The sequence below is a fragment of the Papio anubis genome, chromosome 15 (assembly GCF_008728515.1).
Source record: "Papio anubis isolate 15944 chromosome 15, Panubis1.0, whole genome shotgun sequence".
Lineage (NCBI taxonomy): Eukaryota > Metazoa > Chordata > Mammalia > Primates > Cercopithecidae > Papio > Papio anubis.
In genome coordinates this window covers 50,995,432-51,014,371 of record NC_044990.1, presented here as the reverse complement: position 1 = coordinate 51,014,371, position 18,940 = coordinate 50,995,432, and the positions used below count along the sequence as shown (strand labels likewise).

The 18,940-nt window shown below is 36.9% G+C and overlaps 1 non-coding gene across 1 annotated transcript; it reads right to left on the bottom strand.

The window, feature by feature from the left end:
- Positions 1 to 16,349: 16,349 nt before the first annotated feature.
- LOC116270617 lies at positions 16,350 to 16,480 on the bottom strand. The gene has a single exon (XR_004178774.1). It is a non-coding gene; the product is annotated as a small nucleolar RNA SNORA9 (small nucleolar RNA).
- Between the last annotated feature and the right edge of the window lie 2,460 nt (positions 16,481 to 18,940).

The following is an 18,940-nucleotide window of genomic DNA, read 5'->3' as shown; positions in this document are numbered from 1 at the left end:
CCTTCCTTCCTTCCTTCCTTCCTTCCTTCCTTCCTTCCTTCTTTCCTCTCACTCTCTCTTCCTTTCTTTTTTTTTTTTTTGAGACAGAGTCTTGCTCTATTGCCCAGGCTGGAGTTCAGTGGCACGATCTTGGCTCACTGCAACCTCTGCCTCTTGGGTTCAAGCGATTTTCCTGTCTCAGCCTCTCAAATAACTGGGATTACAGGTGCATGCCACCATGCCTGGCTAATTTTTGTATTTTTAGTAGAGACGGAGTTTTGCCATGTTGGCCAGGCTGATCTCAAACTCCTGACTTCAGGTGATCCACCCAACTTGGCTTCCCAAAGTGCTGGGATTACAGGCATGAGCCACTGTGCCCTGCTGATGTTTTCTTTAGAATGGAATGTTTTATTACACTTTTAATGTTGCTTCATATAATCCTTCTTTCCATAGTTAGTGTCTTTCAAACTTGTTATGGCTATAATGAGATCATATGTAGAAAACATTAGAGAGAAAGTTGAGATTTGGACTTTGTCTTCACAATTTCTGTATTACATTTTGTTTTTACCCACCTTTCACTCACACAAAAGAAACTGAAAGAAAACCCACCAATTTCAACACATGGGCATTTAAAACTAATGACTAAAAGTAGGTTTTGCTTATCTAAAAAATAAACCTCCTCTGACAGTAGGGTCAATGTTACAATGATAAAACCACAATTTCTTTCTTATAAAATTAATAGCTTACTTAGAAATGGCTATTCATTAGAAATTTGGCATACTTACACACCTAAGTATGCAATATATAAAATAATATTAAATGACTAATGGCCAAAACACGGACTTAAACAAATATTTCCAAACATTGCTTTATTTAATGATGACAAAAGCCTCAATTTCCCATTGCACAATACTTAACTGAACAAACAAACAAACAAACCCAAAGCTGTGGGAAATACAACTTTAACATTTGTTTTTAAATGTAAAAATGTTTCTGGGGTTTGATAGCCTATAGGAAATGTTTCACTGTAGTATTCCTTTCAAGGAATTGAGGTACTGCAGTGGCCAGTAAACCACTATTGCATTAGTGCTATAACTGTGAAGTAATATTTTTTATAATGTTATTTTGTTTTCAAGGAAAAAATTGGAGAGTGGTACTTAGACTAAAGTATAATCCTATCAGTTTTACATAAAATATTGATAAGAAATAAAAACTTAGCATCCCTGGTGTGAATTCACTAGATTGTACAAAATACAAACATATAGATTAAGGAAAGTTAACATAATCCTTTTATGGGAACTAAAATCAATTACATGTCAGCTTTGTAGTATTATAAATGTATTTAGTCAGCATAGAATTTTTCCAGCAGTGTTTCCTGCAGATTGAAATTGACTAACCAGATGTTAAATATTAAATAGAACTAATCAAAGCGTGGTTCAAGAGACTTTAAAAACAATGATCAAAGGGAGCTATTTATTACCTGATTCATGTTACTGTTAAAATATTGGCTCTGTAATATTATATTTAAACTTAGTTTTTTTTAAAGATTGCATTTTCTAGCTTTACATGAACAATAATTAATGTTAATAAATTAACTCATAAACTATGTAACTGGATCATTGTACATAATAATGGTTGGAAACTTGACCAAGAAATGTAAAGCTCAATTCACAGACATAAAACCTTAGTGGGATATTTAGTATATATATAACTTTTAGTAATAATGTAACTACTGAAAAACACTAGGGCTCATTTACTCCATGTCTGTACACATACACATACACAAAATAAAAACACACAAAAAAAGAAGGCAATGCTAGAATTATTTCTGAGGGATCTTGGAGCAATCATTTGCTCAGGCATTTTTTAATTCCAGAAAATTAATTATTCTTTTTTAAAAAATAAACAAAAATTGACTTTGGGAAAAGATTTCTAAGACAAGGCATTCCATAATTTCTTATAAGCTCATTCCATTGTTTTACCATAGTGACAATTTATTTTTTGCTTATTCAATGAGAATCTGTCATAAGATCTTGTTTGGACCCACTTTCTCTTGAAATATATTTGCATAGATGGAAAAGCAGCATTAATAGACTTTTCAGTACCTAATGTTATAAGTTTACTGTTATCAATATTTTATATAAGTAATTTATGCAGCTTAAGAAAACATTTTTCAAAGTTTCAGGGTTCCAATAAACAATGAAATTGACAACCATTCATATGCCAATAAATGTTTTCACCAATATACGTAGTTTTTATTTTTTTATTTCATTTGGGATGATAAAATAGGGAAATGAGGTCAAACTGTAAGACTGTATCCCAAATGTTCTATCTTATTCTTAAATTCCCTTGCTAAATTGTTTTCTTGAACCAATTTTCATTCAACTTCTGCTTGTTTTTAATTACTTGCATTCTAGTAGTAATCACTTTTAATCGACCATTATAACAACTTTTTAAAGAAAAAAATTTATTTTGATATAGGCAATATTGATTTTTCTATAGAAATGAAGATTTATTGTATGTCATGCTAGCTTCTGTGCCTTGAATATAAGAAGTTCCATTATAGTTTTAAAAGCAAATCAAGAAAAATGTATTAACTGGAGAGGGTGTTGTATATTCATACACCATGACCATACATGTCTATCTTTAAACGTCGTTCATACACTGTCCTGAAATGCTCCTTTTCAGCTGGTTCAGGACCTACCCTCTCCAAACGTTCTTCTCCCAGTTAAAGTAGAAATCATTGATGAAATAAAGCACTATACACCTTTTAGACTTTGCCATTTGTGAGCTTACCTTACATGATATTGGACACAAAATGGTTAAACAGGAGTATTCTCCAAACAAGTACAGGAGGAGGTGAAGGGTGGGGAAAGACATTTTATATTCGAACGTCTTATGTTACCTATATTTTTCCCCACTGTGAGTCTCCAGACTTTTTTTTTCCTCCTTGCCATTTGGACTTCAGTTAGGTATCCTACTAAAAGGATATTAGAACTGCCTTCTTTGCTTCAGCATTGCATGAAGATAAAGCATGCAGAAGGCAGGAGTGGGCACCTGAGGGCTCAGATGGACTAGTGAAGGCAGAGGTGATGCGTAGAAAAAAATTTGGCAAAGCCTATGTGAGAAATGTGTTTGTTTGAAACCTGAACATTGAGAAAGGAAACAAAGGCTAAGTAATAAGTGTTCTGCACGATGACAGTATGACCTTGCAGATGACACTAGCCGAGCACGACCATGGACACAAAGACCAATAACAGCAATAAAACAACACCAGATGACAAATCCCGACCAGACCTGCAAAGGCTATATTTTATTATCCGTTTTGGATAAAGAGATTTTACCAGGTCTCTAGTGAGGAGAAATAAGTACAATCAAAACCTCACTTTACATCATTTATAGTTTTGTTGTATATAATGAAGCTTTAGTTAATTATATGATAGTGTGTATCTAATTCTCATTTTTAAATGTTTTTATTATTCTCAGTAAATCCTTTTGCTGTGCCCATGAAATTAAGCTTCAAATTGAACTAAAAAATACAAAAAACTAGCCGGGCGAGGTGGCGGGCGCCTGTAGTCCCAGCTACTCGGGAGGCTGAGGCAGGAGAATGGCGTAAACCCGGGAGGCGGAGCTTGCAGTGAGCTGAGATCCGGCCACTGCACCCCAGCCGGCAGAGCGAGACGCCGTCTCAAAAAAAAAAAAAAAAAAAAAAACTAATCATCCAAACTCTGCATATGATTTATTTTCAAATTTTTGACTTTTATTTCATGAAGACTACAAGATAATTTTGTTGTTGTTGTTGTTGTTGAGAATGGAGCTGACACTTGAATAGTCTCTAATTGTTGGAGTTTAGATTCTGTTGCCCGGAGCAGGAAAAACTGGGTAAACAGCACTGCTTACAGACTGTTGCTTTAGAAAGGCTCCTTTCTTACTGGGTAGGGCAGAAATTACATAAGGAATCTAGATTTTTTTGAGTGGCAGTTTTCTATATAGTAAGCTTTGTGTGCTTAACAGATTAACTGCTTTTCATGTTATTCTTTTCCCCAGGATTCAGGAAAGAAAATGACATAATAGATTTTTTTTTCCATGGGATCACAGTAAACCTCCTTAGTCAAACCCAGTTGCTCCTTGGGAGGTAAGGAGCGAACTAACTTATGTTTCTACAAGTTACAAAATCATTTACATTTATTACCCTTGCACAGTGAGGCCCCAAAGCCTCAGAGCTATGATTCTCCAAATCACCGCATTCTAAGCTTGACTGATTGGTTTAAAAGCTTGTGAGAGATTTATAATGATTCACTGTGTAAGCCAATGATTTTATATTTAAGTCAAGAGACTGCTTATAAATGACAGAAAACTTTAGGCTCTCCTTGGACACAGCAGGTGACCAACTGTTTCCATAGGTTTAGATAAAAATAGCATTTCCTTTGCACTGTTTGAACCCAAAATTTGTAAAGCACACACACATTATATTGTATACAAGCATATAATATTACCTCTCCATTTATAGTGCTATCTTCGGATTATTTGACCATATTAATATCTGTGTGTATTTGCCACAGAAACTTAAAAAGCTCTGTTGCTTTTGAACTTTTTCTTATTTGCTCTCATAAACTTTAATTGCTTCCTCAAATTCCAGATTTGTTATTTAAATAGCATATATTGCTGTACATTAAGTTTGGAAAAAAATGCTATGCTTAGGTTACTGCGATGTTTCACAACACATAGTAGCAGTATCTTTTACAGTTTAAAGTTTATACAAATAAATTGCCACTGTTTAAATGGTATAAATGAAAGAAATAAGATTAATAGAGTACATATTGAAAAATGTTAACCTTTGTATGATATTTTGCCTTGTTTGATCGATGAAGAAAATTTGAGATTTGTGAAGAACACCAAATGTTTAATCAGGAGGTTGGTAAGCGTCATAAAGTTCTTAAAGGAAAGGCTGCAGAAATGTCTATGCCACCAGCCTTGGAAGACTCTTTGCCAACCAGTCTGTTTATTTCCTCCAGCAATACTGAGGGTGCCAACTGGATTGGTACAAACTTCCATAGAGATGCAATTACTTTTTTTTTTTTTTTTTTTGAGACAGAGTTTTGTTCTTGTTGCCCAGGCTGGAGAGCAATGGTCCAATCTTGACTCACTGCAACCTCTGCCTCCCGGGTTCAAGTGATTCTCCTTCCTTAGCCTCCCCAGTAGCTGGGATTACAGGTGTGCACCACCATGCCTGGCTAATTTTTTGTGTTTTCAATAAAGTCGGGGTTTCACCCTGTTGGCTGGGCTGGTCTTGAGCTCCTGACCTCAAGTGATCCACCCACCTTGGTCTCCCAAAGTGCTGGGATTACAGACATGAGCCACCATGCCCAGCCTGGAGGTGCAATTTCAAATGTATTTGTTAGAAGAAAATTAAGTCACACCATTCTTTTAATCTGCCTTATTAACCACAATTCAAACCACCATGTTCTGTCTCTATTCTCACACTAAAAAGTCCCTACAACTTGTTTCCTGTTTCCTTGCTCATTTCAGTCTTGTCATCCACCCCTTCTGCCTGTTATACAAGAGGGTTTCCACTGCTTCCTGTTTCTCTAGGCTTCTTCCTTTTCAGATCAGGTCTACATTGGTTTCTCCACATTGCCTGGCACTATTCTGTCTTATTTGGAATATGTGCCTAGCATTATCTAAAGTATGGCATGACATTTAATAGCACACTGTTTGGCTAAGACCCAGCATATAGCCTCCATTCTTGCAGCTACTAGCTGTATTATTTTGGGCAGATTATTTAACCTCTCTGAGCCTCAGTTTCCTTGTTTGTAAAAGGGAAAATAAATTTACCTAAAAAGATTGTAGTGAAGACTAAACAAGCTAATGTATGAAAGAAATGCTTAGCACCAGAACTGGCATGTAATAAGTGCTCAACACATTATTGCTATTGTTATTAAGGTTATCCTGATAGTGATTACACTAATTTCTTGCCCTAATTGACTGGTGTCTCCCCATATATAGTTACTTCCCTGGAATCCTTTTTTTTTTTTTTTTTAATAGGAACCACTCTTTCTTTCAAACTCTTATAATCTGTTTCTTGAAGCTCTTATACTCTTCTTATTCTAGTTCATATAGGTCCATCTTGTGTATGTGAATTTCAGGAAAGAATTTGTCACATGCTTTCCTTAAAGTTCAAGTATATCAATGAATTTTGCTGACCCACTAGTATATCTTATTCAATAAAGAAATGATGTAAGTATTATATATTCTTGGTTAACTCAAATTGTATCCTAGGAACTCTCAGACAGCCTTTTAGTCACTTGCTGTAGCTTCTTGCCTAGATTTGTTGTCATGCTTCATGTTGTAGTGTTTGCAGAATTTGCCTTTCTTTTTGATAATTGTACCCCATTTTGCACCTGCATCTCTGCTCTGTGAACATTCTCTTTTCCATTCTCTCTGATTATTCAAAGGAACCCAAAACTTTAAACTTCTCTGTTTTAAACTTTTAAAAAATTTAGATTCAGGGAATACATGTTCAGATTTGTAATATATTATTGCATAATGGTGAGGTTTGGGTTCCAGTGTGCCTATCAGTCAAATAGTGAACATTGTCCCTACAAGTAATTTTTTAACCCTCACTCTCCTTCTTCCCTCCTCCCTTTTGGAGTCCTCAGAGTCTATTATTTCCATCTTTATGTTCATACGTAGCTATTGTTTAGCTCCTACTTATAAATGAGGACATGCAGTATATAATTTTCTGTTTTTGAGTTATTTCTCTTAGGGTAATGGCATCCAGTTCCATCCATGCTGCTGCAAAAGACACGATTTCACTCTTTATGGCTGTTTAGTATTCCAGGGTGTATATATACCACATTTTCTTTATCCAGTCAAGCACTAGTGGACACTTAGGTTGATTCCATAACTTTGCTGCTGTGAATAGTGCTGAAATAAACATATGAGTGCAGGTGTCTTTTTGATATAATGATTTCTTTTTCTTAGGGGTAGATGTCCACTAGTGGGATTGCTAGCTTGAATGGTAGTTCTCTTTTTATTTCTTTGAGAAATTTCCATACTGTTTTCTATAGATGGTTTACTAATTTACATTCCCACCAACAGTGGATAAGCAATTCCCTTTCCCCACATCCATGCCAATATGTGTTGTTTTTTGTCTTTTTAGTAATAGCTACTCTGGTATAAGATGATATCTTCATGTGGTTTTAATTTGCATTTCTCTGAGGATTAGTGATGTTAAGCATTTTTTCATATGCTTGTTGACCATTAGTATGTCTTCTTTTAAGAGATATCTGTTTGCAAAGATTCCTGTCAGTGGCTGGGAAATCCCATTTGCAAGTTCTCTCAATATGCTTGAGTACAATTACTCTGTATTAGGAAACTGAGCATGGTAGAGCAGTGAGGTGCTTGCTTCAATTGCTTTCCTCATCTGAGCCTTGGCTTTCCTCTTACCATTGTTAATTGGGGGAGCTCATTACTACCACCCACTTATTGCTTGCTTCCTCTCCTGCTCTGCCAAATTTTTGTGGGTCATGTCTCTTATTGGAGGAGGCTGTAAACCTTTGGAATCTAGTTTACATTATTGCCCTGTGATTCTCTGATGGACCCAAGGAAAGTTATGACTTTTGTATGTTAGTCAAGATTTTCTCTTTGTTAGGGTGAATGACATGCTCTGGGGCTTTCAACATTCTAAGTGGAAGAGGAACTATCCCCCCTCCTCCCCACTCCATCATTTCTTAATCCCTTTGGATCTGCCTTTTGGCATAGCCAATATAGAAAGACTGCCTTATGGGTCTGTTATTGGTGCATTAGCAGCTTTGCTGCAGTGACAAACCACCTAAAAGTATCAGTCACATAAAAAAAGAATATTTATTTTTTACACATGTAATGTATTGTCACTTGTGGGTGGGGTGCTACTTCTATGGCTCTATCTCCTCAGCTCTGTTGGGCTCTCGCTATTTGTCTTCTCATTCAGAACTTGGGTGATAGACAGCCCCAATTTGGGATGTGGCAGGTGGAAAGGATAAGGAAAACCATGGAAAACTTGTGATGACTCTTAAGGTACCTACTCATTTGTAACATATGCCCATCCACTGACATTTCATTGTCCACTCACATCCAAGGTAGGATGTGTATTTCTGTTGCAGGAGGCATGGGCAGTCACATGCCAAGGTCTAGGAAAATGCAATCTTCTTTCAGGAGGAGCAGGGGTAAATAATGATGAATCAGGATACAGTCTACTCAACTGGTGAAAGCCAATTTTCTTATAGTTGGCCTTGTCTACAATATTTGAATTCTTTTAATTGCACAATTTTATTGGTCAGAAAGATTTTGTCTTCAGAAAATGGTTTGAAATGATAAGAAAACATATCATTTTATATAAGAAAAAGCCCAGAGGAGGCTAGAATCTAGACAGAGCATGTTAGAGCTGTGACTTTGCTTTCTCATAAACTCGTATTTTCTCCTTCCCACTTGAGTTGGCTTTTTGCTTGTACCTGATGCACTCATGGTTGCAAGGTGGCTTCTAATGATAATTGTTGCTGCATGTAGCTTTGGGCTTATCTAGAAAACCTCTCCCAACTTAGAAATATAAATTCTTCCCTTCAACATGATTGAGTCAATATAGAAAATGTATATTAGTTACCAGGGGAATTCATTAGTCCATGTGGCCTCGATTAATCATCTGGGATGGAAGGGATGTTGAAGAGTTAACCATAATGTTCCTGTTTATTACAGATATCAGGAATCTAAATCTTTTTCTCTTTCATCTTCCTATGGTTATATGTTTGTGTGTGTGTGTGTGTTTGTGTGTGTATGCATATGTACATATGCATATATAGACTCATATTATTTATAGTTTATAGTTTTCTCTTCTTTAAACTCATTTCCTTGTTGATCCCATACACTGAGAAAGCTATCAACCTTTTGGAGTAGTTCTCACTTCTTTGCTCTAGATCCAATTACTGGCTTATGGTTCTCTGTGAATTTCCTGCTGGAACCTCAATTCTGCTGGAACCTCAATCCTGTTGGAACCTTTCCTTTCCATCCAGCTTCTCCTCTTGACTGTCTTCTTTATCACCAGTCTTGAAATCTGAATGATCTTTTTCCTCTTTTCATGTTTTTGTATATTCAATCTGTTTGTATTCATAATTACACTTCCTTTGAAATGTTTTTTATATTCATTCTTTTCTTTTGTTTAGCACTTGCTGTGGAGTACCAACAGTGGCTAGAAAGACCCTGTGACTCTCCGAGACAAGCACATATAAAACATAAGAGGACATTCCCTTGGTTGTTCTAGAAACACTTGGCTGTGAACTGGAGGCTTAGTGTCCAGCACATGTAGACAAGAGTCAGTGATATTTGTATTATTACTGATAAAGTAACACCTTTTTAACCACAGACTGGGGAAATCTGGGAAACCATAGTTACATAGATATATTTTGTTCTGGTAAAAGGGAACATTCATTGTGAAACAATGCACATATGCCCTTGTCTCTGACCTTCACTTAAAACATTCCATCAACCAGAAATGGCCTCCCCCATCTTTACCTGCTTTACGACTTATGGCACATATCTGCTTTTTCATAACATTTTCTGTAAGGCAATATAATAGGGTTTGTCTCAGCATGGATTTGGGCTTGATTTCTGATTCTTTGTGATCTCAGCCGCTCAAAACTTGTTCCTCCATTTGAAAAAGGGCATAACCTCAAAAAAAAAAAAAAAAGAAGAAAAAGGGCATAACAGTACTGTATTAATGTCTATTGCTATATAGAAATATTACCACAAACTTCATGGCTTAAAACGACAAATGTCCATTAGGTCACAGCTTCTCTGGGTCAGGAGTCCAGACATAGCATTGCTAAGTTTTGTGCTTTGGGAACTCTTCTGAAAGCCACAATCAAAGGGCCAGCTAGGGCTGTGGTCTCACTCAAGGCTTGACAGGGGGAGGATCTGTCTCTAAGCTCACATGATTGTTGGCAGAATTTAGTTCCTTTTGGACTGAGGACCATCAGTTTCTTGCTTGGTGGAGGCTGAAGGCTACCCTCAGCTCCTTTACCATGTGGCCTCTTGTTTCTTCAAAGTCAGCAAGGTGGAAAGTCTCTCCTAGCAAGACCGACATTACAATCTTACATGTTATGATTGGGGAAATGACGTTCCACTTCTGCCATATTCTAATGACTAGAAGAAAGTCTCAGATACTGCCTGCACTCAGGCAGAGGAGAATCACACCAGAATATGGAGTTTCAGAAGGTGGGGATAATTGAGCAGCCATATTAGAAGCTATCTGCTACAGTTGTCAACCCCCACAATTTGAAAATTATGTGTATGAAGATTTCAGCAAGATGCCTGATGCTTGTATTCCATAAAGGGCAGTATTATTATTCCTCCTCACCAGATGTGAGGGCAATCCTAGGACCTTCTATTTTTTAATCACTCTAAAGGTTCTTAGAACTACCAACTTGAAGTAGTTATTTGTGTATGTATTTAATTTTATTACAGAGTTATAAGCTTTTGGAAAGCAGGGACATATTCTTTTACATCCTTGAAGCTCCCAATATCTAGTAGTATGCCTTTCTCATAGAGATCATTAATTACTTTATCCCTGGGCTCCCATAATCACTTACATTTCTGTGTTCCAGCTCATGTCACACTGTATTATAACTAGCTATACATACCTATTTTTCTTACTAAACTGGTAGATCCTTAAGGGAAGAAAGACTGGGCCTTTTCTTTTTGTCTCTATTGCCTTTTCTTCTCTCCCTTAATTTCCTCTTACCAAGCATCAAATACGGTGCTTGGTATATAGTAGATGCTCAAGAAATGAAAGTTCCTTGAAAAAATAAATAATAATTATTTAGAAACAATTTACTGAATGAATAAATAAATTTTAAGAGGCAATGTCTATCACTAAACTTTCAAGAAATAATGCAAACATAGGATGCAAAAAAAAAAAAGGAAAAAGAGCAAGTATAATTCTCTTACATTTTTACCTAAAATGAAAGGTTTTATAAAAATATCAGTCGTTTGAGTTTTGAAAACAAGTAGGTTGTAGAGTATGAAAGAAATTAGTGGCACACCAAAACACGAGAGCTGAGATTATGGTTCCCTTCTGATCCATGAAACTGCTGAATACTCTTCAAAGAAAAATAGATGTTTTAGTAGCTGTCTGCTATTTATTATTGTGTTGAATTTGATATTTTGAAAATTTGAGATATCTACCTCATAGGATTGTTGTAGGGATCAAAGGAGGTATTATGTAGAAAGTATTTAGCATAGTTAATTTAGTTTCTTTCACGGCCATTTAATTTTTAGACTGTTTAAACATTGCTGAATCATTTTGCCAGCCTTGGGTAAAAGTGAAAAGTAGAATCTTCTGAATTTTTTTGTTTTTCAGGAAGCCTGATATCTGACATTTGTAACTCAGGAGAAAATTTAAAAATTATTTATTATTGCTATTTTATTGAGATAAAGTGTCACGCTGTCACCCAGGCTAGAGTACAGAGGCATAATCGTGGCTCACTGCAGCCTTGACCTTCCAGGCTCAAACAACCCTTCCACCTCAGCCTCCCAAGTAGCTGGGACTACAGGTGCATGCTACCACACTTGGATAATTTTTGTATATTTTGTAGAGATGGGATTTTTCCATGTTCCCCAGGCTGGTCTTCAACTCCTAGGTTCAAGTGAAGTACCACCTCGGCCTCCCAAAGTTGTGGGATACAGGTATGAGCTACCATGCCCAGCCGAATTTTGAGTTTTTATTATGATTGTGGTCTAAAAGTCTTAATAATTTGGGGGCTTCAATTATCTTTTGAGGAGGCTTGATGTCTTAGTCCATTTTGGCTGCTATAACGAAATACCTTAGGCTGGGTAATTTATAAGCAACAGAAATTTATTGCTCATAGTTCTAGAGGCTGGGAAGTCCAAGATCAAGGTGCTGGCAGGTTTGGTGTCTGGTAAGGGTCTGCTCTCTGCTTTGTAGATGGTGCTTTGTTGCATCCTTACTAGCAGAAGGGGCAAATGGCTCCATAACATCTCTTTTATGAGGTCACAGATACTGTTCATAAGGGATTTGCTCTCATGACTTAATCACCTCTTAAAGGCCCCACCTCTTGATAATACTATCATATTGGCAATTAAATTTCAACATATAAGTTTTGGGGGGGACACATTCAGACCATACCATTTGGGCAAGGAGGAAGGAGTCTTACTGTTCTCCTGAAGTCTTGCCTTGTTGATAGTTATCTGCCTTATACGTAATCGCTATCACCTCTAATGACTAGCTGTGGGCTTGATGTACAGTAGGTGCTCAGTAAATGCTGATTATTAATGGAAAAATAAAATTGGCCCTGGGATCAGGATTCTCCAACAGACAGTAAACGCTTAAGTGCAGAGACCACAAATATTAACTCTGTATCTCCAAGTCCAGGCAGAGGGTTTAGCTGACATGCTCATTTTCTATTCACAAGATTTATTATATATAGTTTGCTGTGTTTGAGGGCAATATTTGTAGTTTTCCTGTTAGGTTCACTGAGTATACCAGTTTCTCAAGTGAGTACCATGTGTGAACCCCAGTTCATTCTTACATATCCACTTCATGATCCCTGTAGTCTAGTTTCTTCTCTCACAACTTTGCTGATCTGTTCTTCCATCGTGCAGCCCCCAACTCTCTTGGTATTAAGCCCATTCACAGTGTTATGCAACCATCACCACTATCCATTTCCAGAACTTTTTTGTCATAGCAAAAAGAAAAAAAATCTCTGTCCTCATTAAACAATCATTCCCATTCCACTCTCCCCACAACTGTCAACCTCTATTCTTTCTGTCTCTATGAATTTGCCTATTTTAAATACCTCATATCAGTGGAATTATACAATATTTGTCATTTTGTATCTTGTTTACTTCACTAAGCACAATGCCTGGAGAGTTCATTCATGTCGTAACATGTATCAGAATTCCACTCCATTTTTGTAGTTAATATTGCATTGTATGTATACATCACCTTTTATTTATCCATTTACCTGTCAGTGGTACTTTCTACCTTTTTGCTATCGTGAATAATGCTGCTATGAGCATTGGCATACACATATCTTTCAAGTTCCTGTTTTTTCAATTCTTTTGGGAATTTGCCTTGTAGTGGAATTGCTGGATTATATGATAATTGTATGTTTAATTTTTTGAGGAACCACCACCAAACTGCTTTCCACAGCAGATATACCATTTTACATTTCCACGAGCATTGCACGAGGTTCTAATTTCTCCACATCCTTGCCATTACTCTTGTTGTTTTCTGTTTTCTTTTTAAATTTTATATAGACATATGTATGTATGTGTGTGTGTATATATATATTTCTAATTGCCATCGTAATGAGTATGAGGTGGTATCTCATTGTGGTTTTAATTTGCATTTCCCTATTGATTACTGAAGAGCATCTTTTCATGTGCATATTGGACATTGGTATAAAGCTACCAGTCCTGTCCTTCTAGTCAGAATCAATGGTGGTCTTTTAGCTGTAAGTACTTCTGTACTTTCTTTCTCACTATCTATCTTAAGATGATCTCTTAGATATCTAAAAGTATTGTCAAATACCTTCAGCTACCTCTCATACCTCTGTCCTGGGATAGCTGGCTATTACTTCAGGCTCAACATATATGATGCTTAAATTGTCATCTTGGTCTCATTGCTGTCTCCTAATTTCTGTCCCTGTCTCAGTTTTTCCCTTGACTTTATCTTTGGCTTTATCTTGGTTTTCTCTATCTTGATTCTCTATATTCAACTACTCACCAGTCTGCTTTGTTCTTCCTGCACTTTTTTTGTTTGTTTGTTTCTGAGACAGAGTCTTGCTCTGTTGCCCAGGCTGGAGTGCAGTGGCATGATCTTGGCTCACTGCAACCTCTGCCTCCTGGGTTCAAGTGATTCTCCTGCCTTATCTTCCTGAGTAGCTGGGACTACAGGTGCGTGCCACCACACCTGGGCTAATTTTTGTATTTTTAGTAGAGACAGGGTTTCACCATGTTGGCCAGGATGGTCTCAATCTCCTGACCTCATGATCTATCCACCTCGGCCTCCCAAAGTGTTGGGATTACAGGTGTGAGCCACTGCACCTAGCCCACAGTTTTTAACTGTATCCTGAAAAGATGTAAACCGAAATTCTCATGAATGGTGGACATACTTTCCATTTAATGATTAGGTCCTTTGTGAAAAGATTGATTAAACTGTTTATATCTAAATGAGAAATGCTATTGTGTTCTCTACTACAATGCCTTGCACATAAAAGGTATTAAATAAATATTTGTTGAATGATTTGAGTTCATTTTGAGTATTGAGTGTTAGCATACAAGTCTGTAGTAGTTTATTGTTTAATTTCATCCTAACATAGGTTTAGGAGGAAAAAACAGTGTGAATTTCAGAAAACACACAAAAATGCATAGTTTTTGTAGGATGTGAAACATACAGATGTCTTAAAAATTTAAATTACTATTTTTGCTTTCTCTTCAAACATTATATTTAAAAGTTTTAAACAATTTAAAATGTGTCTAGTAGTGCTTACATTTGATATCAAATATAAGTGACTTATAATTTCATGTTCTCTGAATTCTTGATTTGTTTCCTGTGTCAGAGATTTGAGACTATTAAGAGGCGATTAGGGAGGATATCCTTGAAGTCTCCTTCACACCAAGAATCTCCTTTTTTTGGTTCACTTAACTTAATGTGGGAGTTGCTTGTGATATTTTCTACATTTCACCTTCCGAGGTTATAGGCCCCATTCATATGCCATATCTCCCTCTCAGATGAGTAAGTATGACTTTTATGAATTTTCTTCACTTGTAGAATTTAATTTACATGAATAATTAGGAAAGGACCAAGTGAAATTTCTCTCTCCCTAGGCAAACAATCTTGTTAATAAAATCGACTGCAAACTTTTCCTTTAATTTTTTTTTGTATCTTTAAATTTATTGCTTGCTACAAAAAAGCAAAATAAAAAGAAATATAGGGCGCTACAGCATACTGCTATTTTGCATATTGATATCTGAATAATTACCTTAGGGCATATTGAGTTATAATATGAAATACTATTCCCTCAAGACATTATCTTAAAATATTTTACTTATTTAGCATACAGTTCAATATTTTAGAATTATGTAGAGAGTATAGTTGTTAACTGACATGGAATGTGCTGGCAGAAACAAAAAATTAGAGGGACCTAACAGGGAAAAGGAATTGTTCTTGGAATGTTACAGTATTTAAATACTGTTGCAATATAGCTGGTCAATTATAATAGCCAACATTGTAAAAGAGAAGAAGGTTGTAATTCTGTATAGGTGGTTAATATGTGCATATTTTTCCTTTAAAGTGTATTTCACATGGAGTTTGTTTGATATTCAGACCTGTAATCATGTATTTTACAGTTCCCTTTGCACACAGCCAGCAGTGGGGTATTCTTTTACAATACAAAGGCTGGAAATAGATACCAAAAGAATAGTGCCTGAAAATGAAGAACTGTAGTTTCTGGAGGAACATGCTCATAATGTGACCCACAGTCAGCTTAGGAATTGAACACCACAAAACATGGAGTGGAAGGCAGGTTGGTCTGGTATTATGTACTCTGGTGCTTACATCTTAGTTGCTATGACGAGTCTAGCTGAGATGTGTGTTCTCTAACAGCCTAGGTCAGAAGGAAAGCCCACCAATGACAGAAACACTGTGGCCAAGCTGGGCATAGTGAGGTTTTAGTGTAGCTTTGAGTTTTGTGATTCCACTGACTGTGTGACTGTGACCAAGTTATTTAAACTCTTTAACTCCCCATTTCCTTACCTGTAAAACTAACTGTGTGAATTAAATGGAATCATGTGAGAAAAGTACATGTTTTGTTTCCTGATGTTATTATTATTGTTGCTGTAATGAGGCCAGATCTTTATAGTCCTAGAAACAAATTTACTACTGGTATACTGTTAATTGAAACTGTTAAAACTTGAAATTGAGACTGAGATGGTAAGATCCCTTGAGACTAGGAGTTCAAGGCCAGCTTGGGCAACAAGCAAGACCCTGTACCCATTGAAAACACAAGAAACATTAGCTGAGCATGGTACTGCATGCCTGTAGTCCCAGCTACTTGGGAGGATGAGGTAGGAGGATTGCTTGAGCCCAGGAATTTGACGCTACCATGAGCCATGATGGCATCAATGCACTCCAGCCTGGGCAACAGGTGCTGTCTCTAAAAAAGAAAAGACTAAAGAAAACAAATCAAACCCAAACAAAAAACCAGCATTGATTCCAGAAGAAAAGATAAAATGAAAACAAATCTTTATTTTATATGTGAAGTCATGAAGTGTGTTTTCTTTTCTTTTCTTTTTTTTTTCCATTTTTTTCAAGCAATTGTCTGAAATTTCTATAACCTTACTCTGGATGGAGCAGGACAAACCCTCAACTATTTCAATACTGTTCTGGCGAGCAGTGTAGGAATGCACAGGTCACCACAGACCCAAGCACGCTGGAGGTTTGCCAGTATTTGCTTTTAAAACTGTTTTTGATATGCCTTCTTTTAGAAAATTAAAGATTATGCATATTTGTTTATAAAAGAGTTTTTGTCATGAGGCCATTTTGTGACCAAGAATGTATCTTACTCACCTTGTTTATCATAAAATTGGTCAGTTTCTATGTGTTAAAACACTGAACTAGCTATGTTTCACTTTCTGATATTTGAAGGGGAACAGGAGTATTACCCCAATTTTGCAGATGAAGAAACCTACCTACAGATTAAACAATGTGATTGATATTTTATCCCAGGTTAATGGCAAAGCAAAACTGGGGTGGAGCTTCTTTCTCTCCTTGGTCTCATAGGCTTTATCACATTTCATGTTGCTGCTGTAAAAAAGAACCTTAGGCTGTTTGTAAGCGTGAGGAACTAAGTAATGGGTATTTAGCGTCTCTTGTGCTAACTGACCAAAAACTGAATTGACTTCTACTACATTATCAAATTATTTTTACAAAATGGGTATATTGGACTTTCTCATCTATTAATGCTATTGCCAGTGCCTTCTCAATTGCAACAGCAAGATGGCAAAAGGAAATGTAAGTTGTCATGTATTAAAAATCAATTGAAATGACATTTCAACCTTCAATTGCAGTAAATTCTTTGAGAGAAGGAAACGAAATCCTCATGATAGCGGTGATAGTGATGTCTGTTGCTGCTTTTCTAATTAATTAAATGTATGACTCTTAAGCCCTGCCAAGTGTATATTTTTATTTTGCTATCTGAATGTCCCCTTTCTTTGACCTTTCCTCTCTTTTCTATACCTCATTTCTTATGCACCTGCTCCATCTATGGCTTAGCTCCTTTTGTCACAGAGGAAATGTATTCTAAATTAATTTATACTTAGGTTATTTAAACATTTTCTTATTAATTGAAGACCAAGTAATGCTAGACCCAAAGAAATAAATCCCTAATAGTGTGATTTCAGGCACCATGCTACTCGAATGGGAAGAATATTTTGCTGCTGGCATGGTCTTTAGGAACACCTCAGATCATGGCCACTTTCTTTCTCTATAAGGCTGTCTCTGCTTTTACCTGTTTCCTGGGTAGATGTGTTTGACTGTGATTCTGGAGAGATGCTTATTTGGCACAGGTTCCCAATCTAATGAGGAATGAGAACTTGTGGTTAACTACTATTTTAGAAGAATGACTAAAGTGCAAAGTCGGCAGAGTAAGGACTAATGAAATAGGCCTGTGTGTAGATGGAGAAGGCTTGGCAGATACATGAAATGGGTTAAAGGCCATGCTCTCAGAGAGTAATATGAAGGCAGGCATGAAAATGGGTGGCTAGTTTAGAAGCTGTCCAACGTCTGATGCGGTGGACATGTGTGGGGATAGATGGAAATGACCAATCGAAACCAGATTGTGGAGGATTTTAAACACCATGCCAAAGCATTTGGACTTGAGTCTGTAGACAATGAGGCTCTGCAAGATTCTTCAATCTGTGTCTCCATAGCCACTTGACCTCCTCACAGGAGCTCTGCACTACCCCACAATGGCAGGAAAAGTATATTTGGAATCAGAATGCTTATGTTCAAAACCTCTTAAAGATTGTATGATCTTGGGCAAGTAATTAAAACAAAACTGGTGACCTAGTCCTCTTGCTTGTCAGAAGTCTTTTGACAGTGTTGCATATTGGAGTTCAAGTTGATATGGTCCAATTAAAAAAACTGTGACAATGCATGCTCGAGCCAGGGCTTGGAACTAATCCATTTCATGAGGGTGGGTGATATGGTCGAGCTTTGTGTCCCCACCCAAATCTCATCTGGAATTGCAATCCTCATAATCTTCATGAGTCAAGGGAGAGACCAGGTGCAGGTAACTGAATCATGGGGGCAGCTTCCCCTATGCTGTTCTCGTGATAATGAGTGAGTTTTCATGAGATCAGATGGTTTAAAAAAGGGTTCTTTTCCCTTTGCTTGGTACTTCTCCCTCTTGCTGCCTTGTGAAGAAGGTGATTTGCTTCACCTTCATCTTTTGCTATAATTGTAAGTTTCCTGAGGCTTCCCTAGCCATGCTGCACTGTGAGTTAATTAAACCTCTTTCCTTTATAAATTACCCAGTATTGGGCAGTTCTTTATAGCAGTATGAAAACAGACTAATACAGTGGGGCATGAGTGAAGCGTGGGAGCTGGAGAAAGGCTCTTTTGGTGGGCAGATCAGATAATCTAGAAGATATGGCAACAGATAGCAACTCAAATCTCATCTCCTCTGTAAAACAATCCTAAAGTCAGTTATTGGCGGCCATCTCTGGGCTTCCAAAGCTTGTTCTATATGCCTTTAGTATAGTAGTGTTGGATTGGTATTAATTATATGCTTTTTTTTTTTTGAGATGGAGTCTTGCTCTGTCGCCCAGGCTGGAGTGCAGTGGCGCGATCTTGGCTCACTGCAAGCTCTGCCTCCCAGGTTCACGCCATTCTCCTGCCTCAGCC